Genomic DNA, 15,409 nt, shown 5'->3' with positions numbered 1-15,409 from the left:
CCACCTGACACCAATCAGATTGGATAAAATGACAAAAAAGGAAAATAATAAATGCTGGAGAAGCTGTGGGAAAAATGGAACACTAATGCATTATGGTGGAGCTGTAAACTGATTCAACCATTCTGGAGAGCAATTTGGAATTATGCCCAATGGGCTATGAAACTGTGCATATGCTTTGACCCAGCAATACCAGTTTTGGGTCTTTTTCCCAAAGAGATCATAAAAAAAGGAAAAGGACCCACATGTACAAAAATGTTTATAGCTTCTTTTTTTGTGGTGGCAAGGAATTGGAAATTGAGTGGATGTCCATCAATTGGGGAATGGCTGAACAAGTATTGGTATATTAATGTAATGAAATTCTATTGTGCTGTAAGAAGCGATGAGCAGGTGGAGTTCAGAGAAACCTGGAAGGACTTGCATGAACTGATGATGAGTGAGATGAGCAGAGCCAGAAGAACATTATACACAGTATCATCAACACTATATGTTGACCAACTGTGATAGATTAGATTCTTCTCACCAATCCAACAGAACAAGAATGTTCCAAAGGACTCATGATGGAAAAGGCTCTCCAAATCCAGGGGGAAAAAAGGAACTGTGGGATATGGATGCTGATTGGACCATACTATTTCTTTTGTTTTTGATGGTGTTGGTTTTCTGATTTCAGGTTTTTCCTTTGTGCTCTGATCCTTCTCATATAGCATGACTAATGCAGGAATATGTTTGATGTTATTGTGTATATTTAACCTATATCAGATTGCCTGCTGTCTAGGGGCGGGGGGAGGGAGGGGAGGGAGGGAGAAAAATTTGAAATTTGAAATCTTATATAAGCATATCTTGAAAAAAAAATTTAAAAAAGAGTAAGCTAAGTTCCTTTATACAAATGGGAGTCTATGCTATTCCCTTGCTGAACCCATTCTATTGTAGTGGGTACTTTTTGTACCTCTTTATGTGATGTAATTAAACCCATTCCATCTCCCCCTTCCTCTCCTCCCCCTAGTCTTCTTTTATTCTGCCCCTTAAGTTTCTTTATAACTTCACATCAAAGTCAATTTAATAACAATACTTCAATAGAGATACAGATTCCGAGAGTTAAAACTATTATCCTTCCTCATAGGGATGTAAGTAGTTTAACCACATTGAAGAACTCTGCACCCCCCAACCCCAATTTACTTCATCTTACTTCTCTTGAGCCTTGTATTTGGAGAACAAAGTTTCTGTTCAGTTCAGTGTTTTTTTTTTTCTTCAGGAAACCTTGGAAGTACAATATTTCATTGAATGCCCATCTTTTCCCCTAAAAGAGAATATGCAGTTTTGCTGGGTAGTTGGTTATTGGTTGTAATCCAAGCTCCTATGCCTTCTAGAATATCATATTCCAAGCCCTGTGATCCTTTAATGTTGAAGCTGCCAGGTCCTGTGCAATTCTGATTGTGGCTCTCTGATATTTAAATGGTTTCTTTCTTGTTGCTTGGAGTATTTTCTCCTTCAACCTGATAATTTTGGAGTTTGGCTACAATATTCTTTGGAGTATTCCTTTTGGGATCTCTTTCAGGAGGTGACAGATGGATTTTTTCAATGATGATTTTTATCCTCTTATTCCACAATATCAGGGAACTTCTCCTTGATAATTTCTTGGAGCATTCTGTCTAGACTCTTATATTGATCATGGCTTTCAGGTAGTCCAGTAATTCTCACATTATCTCTCCTGGATCTATTTTCCAATTCAGTTGTCTTCCCAATGAAGTGTTTCACATTATCTTCTATTTTTTCAGTCTGTTGATTCTGCTTGACAGATCCTTGGTGTCTCATGGAGTCATTAGCTTCTATCTGTCCAAATCACATTTTTGAGGTATTATTTTCTTCAACAAGCTTTTGCATCTTTTCTATTTGGCCATTTTTTTTTTCTCCCATTTGGCCAATTGTATTTTTTTTTTTTTTGTGGGTCAATGAGGTTTAAGTGGCTTGCCCAGGATCACACAGCTAGCATGTGTCAAGTGTCTGAGGTCAGATTTGAACTCAGGTCCTCCTGATTCCAGGGCCAGTGCTCTATCCACTGCGCCACCTAGCTGCCGCTGCCCCCAATTGTATTTTTAATGGAATTTTTTCCTTCAGTCAATTTTTGTGCTTCTTTTTTCCAGAGTAACTCTAATTTCTCTCATTTATTTTTTCCATTTTTCTTCTATCTCTCTCATATCATTTTTAAAATCCATTTTGAGCTCTTCTAAGATGGTTTATTGGTCTTGAGACAAGATCATCTTCCCACTTTTATCTTCACATGTAGGGATTTTGATATACTCATCTGAGTGAGTTTTGGTCTTCCCTGTTACCATAGATGCTGTCAATAGTAAATTTCCTTTTCTGTTTCTTTCTCATATTGTAGCCTATTTTTAAACATAATGATGAAGTTGACCCCTGGGGTGCTGGGTTCACTGTTGCAACCTTCTTACCTCTTTCATCTGCACCACTCTCAGCTGCCCCCTTCTCAGAAGTGGCGAGCTGCAGTTGTCTACTATTTTCATTACGGAAAACAAAAAAACAAACAAACAAAAAACAACAACAACAAAAGATACTGGACAGATTGATCACCAAATATCACAAAAAATAAATTCATTCTTTTTTAACAGATAGGAAACAACTTGTTATTTTTTTCATGAGAAGCATCAATAAACTAAATCACTGTGTATACTTTGACTTAGTAGAGGAAACATCAAAATTATCAGAAAGCTAGGAGAAAGATTAAAATGAGAAAATTATATGGTGTGCAATTAAAACAACCACAACTTGACCAATTTGAATAAGTTATTGATGTTGAGATATAAATAATGGAAATGCATAGACATTGAATAATATAGTTAAATATTCCCATTTTATTTAATGTAAATCAATTGTCATGAGAAGAAAACAAATTCTAGAGAAGTACCTTAGATGGCAAACATTTCTATTCCAACAAAATAAAAAAGATATATCAGGTTAGGGCAGAACAAATTTAAAATGCCAACTCTCTTATAAAATCTTATGAAGGCTTATAGAGATTTTGAGGTGTTTTACCTCAAAAGACAGATAACCAGTTTAAAGAAAATTTTGCTAGAGATGCATATAAACTTCCATGCTAAGAGTATTTGAGGACAAATTTGGGAGGGCAACAAACAGATCTTGATTTGAATCTTAGTGGGAAATTCATTTCTCTGGGTGTTAGATTTCTCACTCATTTTGGAGCAGATAACTGGAAATGTTCTCCCAGATATCCCACTTATGATCCTGTGATGGATTTATTTTGGAAATGCTGAGTTTGAGGTATGAGTGGGATGTCCAGTAGTCAGTTGGAAATGTTTTATTACTGCTCTGGATTGGATGACAATTATTTGATTCTGTTTCTAATATAATTTTTGCTTATAATATATACATATATGCATGTATAATTTAAAGTAATATTTTAAGCTCTGTCAAATTGCTATTCATTCTTTTTTTTTGGCAGGGCAATGGGGGTTAAGTGACTTGCCCATGGTCACACAGCTAGTAAGTGTCAAGAGTCTGAGACTGGATTTGAACTCAGGTCTTCCTGAATCCAGGGCCAGTGCTTTATCCACTGCGCCACCTAGCTAACCCCACTATTCATTCTTTAAATAAGTTATATTTTCCTATAAAATCCAAAATCTCATAGCATTTTATTTATTTTTGTTACATTTCATATAATAATCTTCCTTTAAACTATATATTTGAGATTTGGCCCTCTACTAGTCTATTCTAAGAATTCCAAGGCTATATAATCTACATCTTATACTTGCCCAATGCCAACAGATGCTTAGCTGACTACAACTATATTATGAGCATCTTCAGGACATTGCCTAAACTTGAACTTCTTTTTTTTTTTTTTTTGGCGGGGCAATGAATGTTAAGTGACTTGCCTGTCACAGCTAGTAAGTGTCAAGTATCTGAGACTAGATTTGAACTCAGGTCCTCCTGAATCAGGGCCCAGTTCTTTATCCACTGTGCCAACTAGTTGCCGTAAACAAATTTCTGAGAGACAGATATACTGTCTGTGATATGATTCTCCACCCCACCTCTTCCTTTTTCATATGATGGTCTTGTTCTGTAATGCTTTTTCCATTCTGGAAGTGAGAAGAAAAAAAAAGTTACAGCCTGTGTTTTCTTCACTTGTCTTCACTAAAATTGCATTTTCTAAATTTCAGCAGCATTAGAAATTGTTCTTTAATTCTGGTGGATGTTTCTTTTCCCATTCCACCAAGTACAATTGCCATCTCCCTCACTTGTTCTCCAAAACTTATCCCTATATGTTGTCACAATAGAAAAAGCTCTGACTCTGAAATTGGGAGAACCTTAGTTCAAATCTCATCTCATACACTTACTAGCTTTGTGACCCTGGGCAAGTCACTCAACCCCAATTGCTTTATACATCTGGAGCCATTTCCTGTCATCTTGATAACATATCTTATCACTGGACTCAGATGGCTCTGGAGGAGAAAGTGAGACTAGTGACTTTACACAGCCTTTCCTCACTTAAATCTAATTCAGTGCATCATGACATCTTTCATGATCCTCTTCAAGAATGAAGGACAAAGAACAAACAGCATCCACTAGAATTATTACTTTAGTATCATAAAAGGATCAAGATGTCTTGAAATATACTTACTTCAGGTTAAGATATCTCATAAAATCCTGCTCCTGGCATTTGCCCCAGGTGCAGAAATTTCTAGTTGCAGCTCTGGTGCTTAATAAATATTTACTGAATCAATAAAAGTTAATTAGCTCTTAACATCCATGGCTTAGTTCTTTTGATTTAAATGCTTTGCCAGGTACTTCCTGTATTTTTGCCAATGTATTAGTTTGCAATTTTCCATGAGGAATCTTAATTTAAAAGGAAAAACTAACTGGCCTTTTCTAATTTGCCAGTGTTTGCATGTTGTTTTCTTGGTGTGTTCCAATTTTTTTCAGCTATGAGGTATAGGACATTGCACACACTCTTCCATAAACCAAGTTATAATAACAGTAAAATCTAATTTTTCTGGGAATGTTCTCTTCCCAATAAGTAAGTTTTCTAGGGGAAAAATAAAACTATTTCATAAATGATTTCACTGCTTTAAGGTTGAGAGACCACATGACATTGAGCAGAGACAACTGATTTTGTAGATAGCAAAGTTTGAATCAGAACACAATCTCAAAAAGTAGGCAAGAATCTAATCTGGTCATGGTCAAATCATTTACCTTCTTGTAGCCTCAATTCCATCATTTATAAAATGAAAATAATAGAATCAACATGTTAAATAGATAGGAAATGAAGTAAAATGATGTATATTAAATGTTTTTCTAATCTTAAAGCACCTTGAAAATACTAGATATTATTGAGTCTTACTTCATTATTTGGGCATTCTTTAAATTAACACAGTTATAATACTTTCCTTACCCTAACAGATAATATATATGAGTTCTTTTGTTCTCAAGGCTATCTCCCCCAAAATACAAATAAACAAACAACAAAATTAAACTGGGAACTATTTTTTTTTTCTGATAAGCCTCTCTGAAATTGCCTGGGCTAAGTCTAAGATGATATTCATGGAGCCTATCCCTGGGCTAGGCTCTAACTTGTTACCATGCCCTGTAGCTTAAGTTCTATTGGAAGAGTTTCTTATCCATATAAGGCATGAGAGAAATACTTTAATTTCAGAAAAGATTTCCAGTACAGTTGCCAAATAATTTTTAATCCTTTTGGATAGAAATATTGCTGATTGGTAATGCACTAGACATGATGTAAATTTCTTCATAGTTTTAGGACTAGAGGAGAATTTAGTTTTAGTCTAATCATCTCTTCTTACAAATGAAGAAACTGAGGGACAAAGAATTTAAAAGGCATTCCCAGGTCACAAGTGGCAAAGCCTGGTTTGTAGTCATGTCCTTTGACTTAAGTTCCAGGACTCTTTGCATTACACTATTAATTTTTGTTATCATTTCATAGCTGGGTGCTCATTATGAACATCAATTATTCAGTTGTACTTAAGCACACTATTTCACTAAAGGGCTTCCTGTCCCTACATTGAATGGCAGAGTTGACCCAGAGTATTGAAACTACATGTTAATCAAAATCAAATGATATCAGAAACTTCTCTCACCTCATTCCAATAAAATACAAAACAAAGAAACTTTTTTAAAAAAGACGAAGATATGTTGAACACAGTAGACAGTAAGTGTTGGAATGATAGTAAGATAAGCTAACAATCTTGGTAGGATATTATATTGGCTCAATCTTCATTTTTTCCATTTGCTCATTCAGTCATCTATCTATTGACATTTAGTTTTTATTCATCATTTTTTTTGTTTTTTTATTTTATACTAGGGCTCCCTATCTCACCCAGATCCAACTAATGATAAGCACAGGACCTTTCATATGCCCAATTTCTGATCCAGACATTTTGCTTCTCCTAAGTCTGCTTATTGGCTTCCCTCCACCTCTGTGGCCTCCACACACACTCCCCAGAGACTCACAAAACCTGTGTATGTTTTAATTCAGATATCTAATCACCTTATTACATTGCATTTCAGAATTCCTCTACTCAATAATTCTACCAACAACATATTACACTATAGAAGGAATTACAAATATGTGCACTATATGTGACTGGCTCAATCATTTAAAATTAATAATTTGAAATTGTATACACAAATTATCAAATATTTATATCTTCTAACTCTCCTACTTTGATGTATATATTTCAAGGTGGACAAAGACAAAAACATGACATAGAAACCAAAATATTTTAATCACTACTTTTCTTGGTAGCAAAAAATTGCAAACAAATTGATTACCCATCAGTTGTCAAATCGTTGAAAGAATGTGTTTCACAAACATGAGATGATAGTGAGAAATAAGTAGAATGAAGATAATGTTATACACAATTATGACAATAATATAAATGAAGATACAATTTAAAAGAATCCAAACTTAGATGAATCATAATGACCAATGACACAGAAAACAAAATATAAAACACCTCTCTACTCTCAGTAGAGAGGAAGAGAATATAGCATATTGTCTCAGACATTGTTGTTTTGAATTTCTTTTTGATTAACTCTTTTTCATTGTGTGAGAGAAAGCTCAATAATTACAGTTAGTTATATAATAAAATAATTGGGGTTTGAAAAATAAAAGGCAGAAAAAAGTTTTACAATTAGTATAATGGATTAGAAAAAAATAATCCAGGGGTCTGAGTAAATCATCTTTATGGTAACTTCCAACCCCACATTCCCTGATAATTGGATTGATGGCTAGCTTCCATATCATAGTACAAACAAATATATGTTTTTGTAGTACAATTCTTGTGATATACATAAAATTTTGTTGATATTGCCTATGAGATAGTAGCAATCATTTATACACAAAATTTATAGTTGGTCCTTGGAATTTTTTCTACTTTTTTATTCCATCTCCAAGCCATGATTAATAACTTTTTAAAGAGCAAAAATCTAAAGGCAGCCCATCTTTTATTTCATCTTCTCAGAACATAGTTACAGCTACCTCCATTTATTTATTATATACAAGATGAAGTTGACCTTGGTTTCTGCTGTTATTCTGATTTAATTTTTCCATAGTGGTGTTTACATAGTGCAATACATAAAGTTGTTAGTGTCCTTCAAGGATATTCCAAAGACAGGAATGAAAAGCTTCAAGACAAAAGGCAAATATAGCTGAACTAGAGGAACAGGAGAATTGAATGAGGGTGAAATAGATGAGTTTTCTAACACTAAAAGAGAGACAGAGAAGTGAGAATGATGAAGAAGAGTAGTGTAAAAGACACAAGGAAATCATGGAAGTATAAATTGCATTAAAGATCCAGAAAGCAATTTGGAACTACACTCTAAAGTTATTAAGTGGCACATACACTTAATCTGGCCATAGTCAATAAATACAACTTAGTAAGTAACTAGCATTTATATAAAACTTAATATTTGTTAATCACTGTGCCAAACACTTTACAACTGTCTCATTTTTATGTTCATATTAACCATTGAAAATAAGTACTATTATTATAATCACTTTACAGACGAGGAAACTGAGATAAAGCCACTTGCCCAAAATCTGACAGTTAGCAAGTGTCTCAGGACATATTTGAATGCATGTCTTCCTGACTCCAAGCTCATTGTTCTATCAATTCTTCTATGTAACTGACACATGTTCTAGGCACTGTGTAAGCAATGAGGGTACAAATAAGGAAAGAAAGACAATCCCTGCCCTCAAGGAACTTCAAGGAACGAATATGGAAAGGAAAATGTACTAAAGGAAGCTGAATGGTATGGAGTCAAGATTTTATTTTGGGAAATGATGTTGATGAAATTGACACTCAGCAGAGCAACTGATGGGAAAGAATGTTTGCTGGAAAAGCCTCAGCCTTTTCTAAAGGGAGGCCTTGGGAAGAATTTATTGCTCTACCTTCCAGTCTCCAGTCAGAGGAGATTGGTAACAGGTGCTGTGGTGGGGAGGTTCTGAGCATCTAAACTAAATCAATGTCCAAAATTATGCCATTTCAGTTGATGAGCTTCTCTTGGGAAAGGTATGATGCTCATAAAATTGAAAACAAGCAGATGAGCTGACGGGAGATGCAGTGATATAACATTGTTGTTGTTTTTTCTTATCATAAAAGTATTGTATTATTTTCTAGTTACATATAGAGATAGTTTTCTATATTTTTATAAGATATCTAGTTTCAAATTTTTCTCCCTCCCACCCCTCCCTAGTCCCTCCCAAAGACAGCAAACAATCTTATATAGGTTATATGTGTACATTTGCATTAAACAATTCTGTACTAGTCATGTTATGAGAGAAGAATCAGAGCAAAAGGGGAAAAACTTTAAAAAAGAAAAAAATATGTAAATAGTATGGTTCAATCAGAATCTAGATGCCACAGTTATTTTTACTTTTTTTTCTGGATTTGGAGAGCATTTTCCATCATGAGTCCTTTGGAACTATCTTGGGCCATTGTATTGCTGAGAGGAGTCAAGTCTATCACAGTTGATCATCACAAAGCATTGTTGATACTGTGTACAATGTTCTCCTGGTTTTGCTCATCTCATTCAACATCAGTTCATGTAAGTCCTTCCAGGTTTCTCTGAAATCTGCCTGCTCATTGTTTCTTATATCACAATAGTATTTCACTGGGATGGGCAGGCCCAGTTGAGCCTGTCCCATAGGTGGTCCTCCAGCTGGCAGCCTGCCCTCTCAGCTGGTGCTGGTAGATCTCACAAATGGCCTGCTGTGCCACCAGCTTGCTGAGCCAGGATCAAGGGACCTCAGTTGCTCTGCTGTGTCCAAGAGCTTCTTGCTGACTCACCCAGACATCCTCCATGCTATACTGTGCTGTCTGAGCTTTGCTGTGCTCTCCTTTTGCCTCAGTGAGATTGGCCTTTCTTGAAGTCTTCTAAATTTCCTCAAGTTGGAAGATTGTGGCTCTCTGTCTTTTTGTAGGTTCTGTAGTTTCAGAATCCATTTAGAGAATTGATTTAATGTTCTTTTTGAGGGAACCACAGAAGAGCTCAGACAATTTGCTGGCTTCTCTCCACAATCTTGGCTCTGCCTCTAGTGATATAACATTGTAATACTATGGCTAGAAAAGAGGCATGGGAGGAAGTGCCCATTAATTGGGGAATGTATGAACAATATATGGTAAGTAAAGGAAATAGAATATTATTGTGCTATAAGAAAGGGATAAAAATAGATTCAGAGAGACATGTTAGGAATTATGTGATGTAAGAAGGATCAGCAGAACAATCTACATAGTAACAATAATATTGCATGTGAAAAAAACACTCAAAATGAAGCATATCAATACACTTAAGGACAGACAGAGTGGGTGGGACAGGCATTTTTGGACATGTCAAAATTATTGATTTATTTTGCTTAACTATATTTATTTGTTACAAGGATTGTAATTTTCTTTTCTTTTCTCCCTACTTTGGGTTGAGAGGTTGTAGGAGAAAGGAACTAATGTCAGAGATGACAAAAAAAATGAAGAAATAAAAGTTCATTAAGACATTTTAAATTATACAGAAGAGAACAGAAAGAAGTTGAGAAGGAAACACAAACAAGCAACACAGCTTAAAAATCACTTTTTAATTTATTATGAACTTTCTTAAAAGTAATCTATATATAATAGAAATTAAAATTTCACATATAATCCTGTTGTGATCTAATTTCTTTATTGAAATGTTCTTTTTTGGAGTTTATTAGTACAGATATATCTTCTTCATCATCAATATTTTAAAGAATGAACAACATTGTATTAGAGAAAAACATTTTGGCATAGCGGAAAAAAATTAAATCAACAACACTGGCCTGATGTCCAGAGACTTTGACTTACTGGCCTCTTACAATGGCTAACTCTATGACCTTAGGCAAGTAAATTTTTCTTGCTAAAACTTAGTTGCCTTGTATTATATGTACAAGGCTCTTCTCCTTTCAAGAAGCTTTTTTATATTTATAAATTGGGTAAAGATTGGACTCCAGGCCCAGTGATCTATCAACTGAAACACATACCTTCCTAAATACATATTTGTACTTCTCTTCATCTTTATTTTTATTTTGCAATGGCATATAAAATCAAATAATAAAAGAACATGTTTGGGTGTGAGATGGTGTTGATTTTTTTCTACTGCTACCTCTGACAATTCTTTAGTCTCCATTAAATTATACTTTCCTTTCCTAATTGGGTAGGAAAAACCTTTGGAAAGAGTTGAATTAAATTAGTTGTATGCTAAGGTGTCTGGAGTTACATTCTCTGTAGTTGGTACTTATGGATTATCTACTAGCAACTTTTAAAACTGTTATCTTATTCAATGTATTTAGTTCCATTCATCCTTCACTATCTAAATATCATTTCCATTTCCTCATGTAGCACACTGAGAAGACACATTTGGTGATGATTCAAATGATAATTGGGGTAATTTTTTCATTATATATATTTCATATATATACACACTACATATATAAATATATAAATTAATATATATGTGTATGTATAAATGCATATATATACTTCATGATGTGTATGTGTGTGTACATATGTATATGTATGTATGTGTGTGTATGTATGTATGTGTGTATATATATATATATATATATATATATATATATATATATATATATATATAATGGCATTGAAACCAAGAAGATAAGGTGATGGGAGATGCAGTGATAACATTGAAATACTATGACCAAGAATCAATAATCAGCTATGGGAGGTAATGCCCATCAATTGGGGAATATATGAACAATATATGGTAAGTAAAGGTAATAGAATACTATATATATGTATATTTGATATATTTCCTATATATCCCATTTATATGTGTGTACATGTGCGTATGTATGTGTGCATGCATATGTATTTGTATGTGTATATGTGCATGTGCATATGAATGGGCATACTCATATATAATTTTCTTTTATTTATCATTTTCAGAAGGGATAGTTCATTTAAATTGTTCAAGTTAGGGATCTTTTTTTTTTTTTTTTTTTTTTTAGTGAGGCAATTGGGGTTAAGTGACTTGCCTAGGGTCACACAGCTAGTAAGTGTTAAGTGTCTGAGGCCGGATTTGAACTCAGGTACTCCTGAATCCAGGGCCAGTGCTTTATCCACTGTGCCACCTAGCTGCCCCCAAGTTAGGGATCTTTTAATCACAAATGGTGTTTCTTTTTTTCCTTTCTCCTATTTTCATGTTAGATTTTACATTTGCCGTTTTCTGAATTTATTCCAACTTTATTAAGCAGACATTTTCTGCCTAATATATATATATATAAGCTACATGATATTATTAAATGCTTCTTTGCCCACCACTTTGTTATTATCTTTTTGAAGAATTATACATAGGCATGTAGGTCCTGCACATTTTACCTGACCAAGTAATTTTTCTAAAGCATAACTACATGACTCAGAAATTTAACAAATTTCAACATTCCTCATAACTTACAAAATCAAATATAGAGTCTTCTATTTGGCATTTGTGTCTCTTAACAACCTGGTCCTTCCTGCCTTTTCAGTCTTCTCCAATTTTATTTCCTTCATACATGTCAGCAGGAAATGATTGCCAATAGTGAAGCTCATGCTTTATGTCTTGGATTTTTTTTGTGTGTGTGTGTGTGTGTGTGTGTGTGTGTGTGTGTGTGTGTGTGTGTGTGTGTGAGAGAGAGAGAGAGAGAGAGAGAGAGAGATTTAGAATAAAAATGAGTAAAATCTGAGAATCAGACTTAACTGGAAATTGCAATGAATGCCTTAGAAAGTTGGTCAGAAAAAAAAAAGTCAGAAATAAAAATGATTTCTATCTCTTGAGGCAATAAAGGTACCTACGAAATAGAAAATAAAAACAAACATACTCTGGAAATGTTATTTCAAAATGCAAATGCAGCTGGAACACCATAGCTATCCTGGGGTGATTTTTTCTGCTTTAGGTTTAGATAAAAAAAATGTCACCTGGGGCTGTTTCCCGAGTTCAACAAATCTGTGCCCTTTTTTAAAAAAAAGCATAGAAAAAAATTAAAGAAATTATAACAAAGGACAAATATTTGTCTATCTGTCAAGTTAATGAGTAGTATAGACAGAAAACTTCATATGGACCATAACTCCTCTTTTTTTTCATATGATTGATTAAAACTTTTCACAACCTATTTTGGTCATTTTATAAAAAGGCAAAACTTCAAAAGAGAGCCATAAAAATGTATTATTTCCAGTTTGGTAAATCTTAGCATGGCAAACCAGATAGAAGGCCAATGTCAGTCAAGAAGACTTCTGTTCAAGTCTTTTTTTCAAATAAAGATCAGCTGGATTGTCTAGGTAGCTCAGCATATAGAATGCTAGGGATAAGGAAAACTTGAGTTCAAATTTGGTCTCAGATACATCAGAAGTGGAGATAATTTAGGATCACTTAGGTTATTTCTTTTGATTTTTGTATTTATCAAGTGGTATCCATGGTATGGTACTAGTTTTGTGACCCTGGGAAAATTATTCAATGTCTATTTTCCTCAGTTTTCTCATTTGTAAAATGGAAATAATAGGAGCACACTACCTCCCAGGATTGTTGTGAGGATCAAATGAGAACATGTGTATAAAATGCTCAGCACAGTGCCTGGCACATGCTGAACACTATATAAATGTTAGTGATTAGTTATCATCATCCTCATCCTCATAAATAATAACAGCAGCAGCAGGTGGTTGTCTTTTCACATATCACTGCATTTCTCTGTACCTTTTGCAACTCTTTAAGTCTCTAAATTTCTGGAAAGCTGAAAGATAAATTGAGAATTGTAGAGGGAGTTTTCTCATTCAGGAGTTTCCTACACCAGTGAAATTAGAAGTCCGGAAAGAAAACAGACAAACAACAACAAAATAACTTAAAGAATCATAACACTGATGCCTTGCCAATTAAAAGAACTCTTTCCTATTGGTCCTCTGCTCTTTAACCAGTTATTTTTCCTATTCCCATACCAAATAGCCTTCCTCCTTGGTGATTATTACCAGTATGAACTTGATCAAGTCACTTAACCTCTCAGACTCAGTTTCTTCCTCTCTAAAATAAGGGTTAGGCTAGATGTCCCTTAGAATTGTAGATCTATGATACTATGAACTTTCTTCAAAATTACTCAAAATCCTAGTAGACGAGTATGATCAGAATGTCAGCAAAGAGATAAAGTAGCCAAACAGCCATTCTGCTCTCAAGGTAAACTCCTAGCACTTATTTGCAATTCAATTAGTCTAATAATGCTCTGTGCAAGCCCAGAGTTGTTTTTAAAGATCTGGATTAGTAAAGTGAGGCACTCAAAACCACAGAAAGCTCTGTAGCTCTGTGTAAAGTGAAATGGATACTTTTAAAAAATATTACATTATTATGAAATTATATACATAGGCTGGTAAGGAGGAGAAGAGAAGAGGGAAGAATACAGTCATTTTTCCTGTCAAGGATGTATTCTTTATTAATGATGAATCATTCTATGTAGTATGAAATAACAATTGTTTTGGTCTATAGCTTATTCCAAAACAGAGAGGAAAGTCCTTATAATCAGAAGTGGAGATAATTTATGATAATTTCGCTTATTTCTTTTGCCTTTTGCATTTATTAAGTGGCCTATGTAGTATGCTTCTCTTTCTCACTGTATTTGTGTGTATACATACATGAACATAGACAACACACATATATGTATATATTTATATACATATATTCATCATGTTCCATTTATCTTTGTGTGTATTGGGTATGTATCTGCATCTACAAACACACATGTATGTTCATGTGCATACATACATATATATATACACATATGTATATAGGTGTGTATGTGTATATATTTGCATATATATGCATATGCCAGAGAATGTGGGCTTCTGCTATCATGGAAATATAAGGAAATTTCTAAAAAATTAAATACTTTCATATTGGTTAGGCAGGTTCAGACTGGAAAAAATAAAATGAGGGGAAATTTCTGTGGTAAGAAGCACCAGCCCTTTCTATGATAGCTGTGTCCCTTCTGGAACCATTTTCTGATTGGACTCTTTATTCATTCCTAAAATGGGTCCTGAGTAAGAAAATATAGTATGCTCCACATTGTCTTAGGTTTGAAGTGGGGATAGGTGAAGGTGATGTTCATTTTCTGAAAGGATTTAGAAGTATGTTTGTGTTTTTCATTTCATCCTGCTCCTTCTGAGTAAAGAAACCCTTTCCAAAATTGCTTCCATAGCTCTTCTCACAGTCCATCTCAACTTTCTTCTTCAATCTTTCTTTTCCTCATCTTCCTCCTCCTTGTCTTTCCTTCCTCCATTCCCTCCTTCCTTCCTTCCCTCCTTCCTTTCTTTTTATATTTTCAGTCAGTTATTTGATTGGAGGAGAGATAGAACTTGAGAGAAGGGGATGGGAAGGGGCAAGGAAAGAGAAAGAGAAGGGTAAAGTAAAGGGGAAGGGACAAGAGAAGGAGAAAAGGGAAAGGAAGAGGCATTTAAATAGCCTTTACCATGTGATAAGAATTATTTCCTCATAACAACTATGAGGTTAGTGTTGATGTTATCTCCTTTTAATAGTTGATGAGAGCTGATAATTTCTAGGCATATGATCTTTGCTGGACATTATTCTTTTGGTTTCATTGCTGAGTGTAACTTTGATGATCCCTCATTAACTCTCTCAACATCCCCCATATTCAATCCATTGCTAAGGACTGTGAATGTTAGGTTCTTGCTAACACCTTTTTTCCTCTGAGATAGCCACCACCTGGTGCAGGGTCTCTTTTCTTCATACCTGGACGATTGTAGCAGGCTGCTGATTGGTCTCCCTGCCACAATTCTTTCTCCATTTCAGTCCATCCTGTTTTCAAATTCCAAAAATAACTTCCTAAAGCTCAAATCTGACCATCTCACACTGCAAC

The sequence above is a fragment of the Dromiciops gliroides genome, chromosome 2 (genome assembly GCF_019393635.1).
Source record: "Dromiciops gliroides isolate mDroGli1 chromosome 2, mDroGli1.pri, whole genome shotgun sequence".
Classification (NCBI taxonomy): domain Eukaryota; kingdom Metazoa; phylum Chordata; class Mammalia; order Microbiotheria; family Microbiotheriidae; genus Dromiciops; species Dromiciops gliroides.
The sequence above is the reverse complement of the archived record's forward strand: the minus strand, read 5'-3'. Positions refer to the sequence as shown.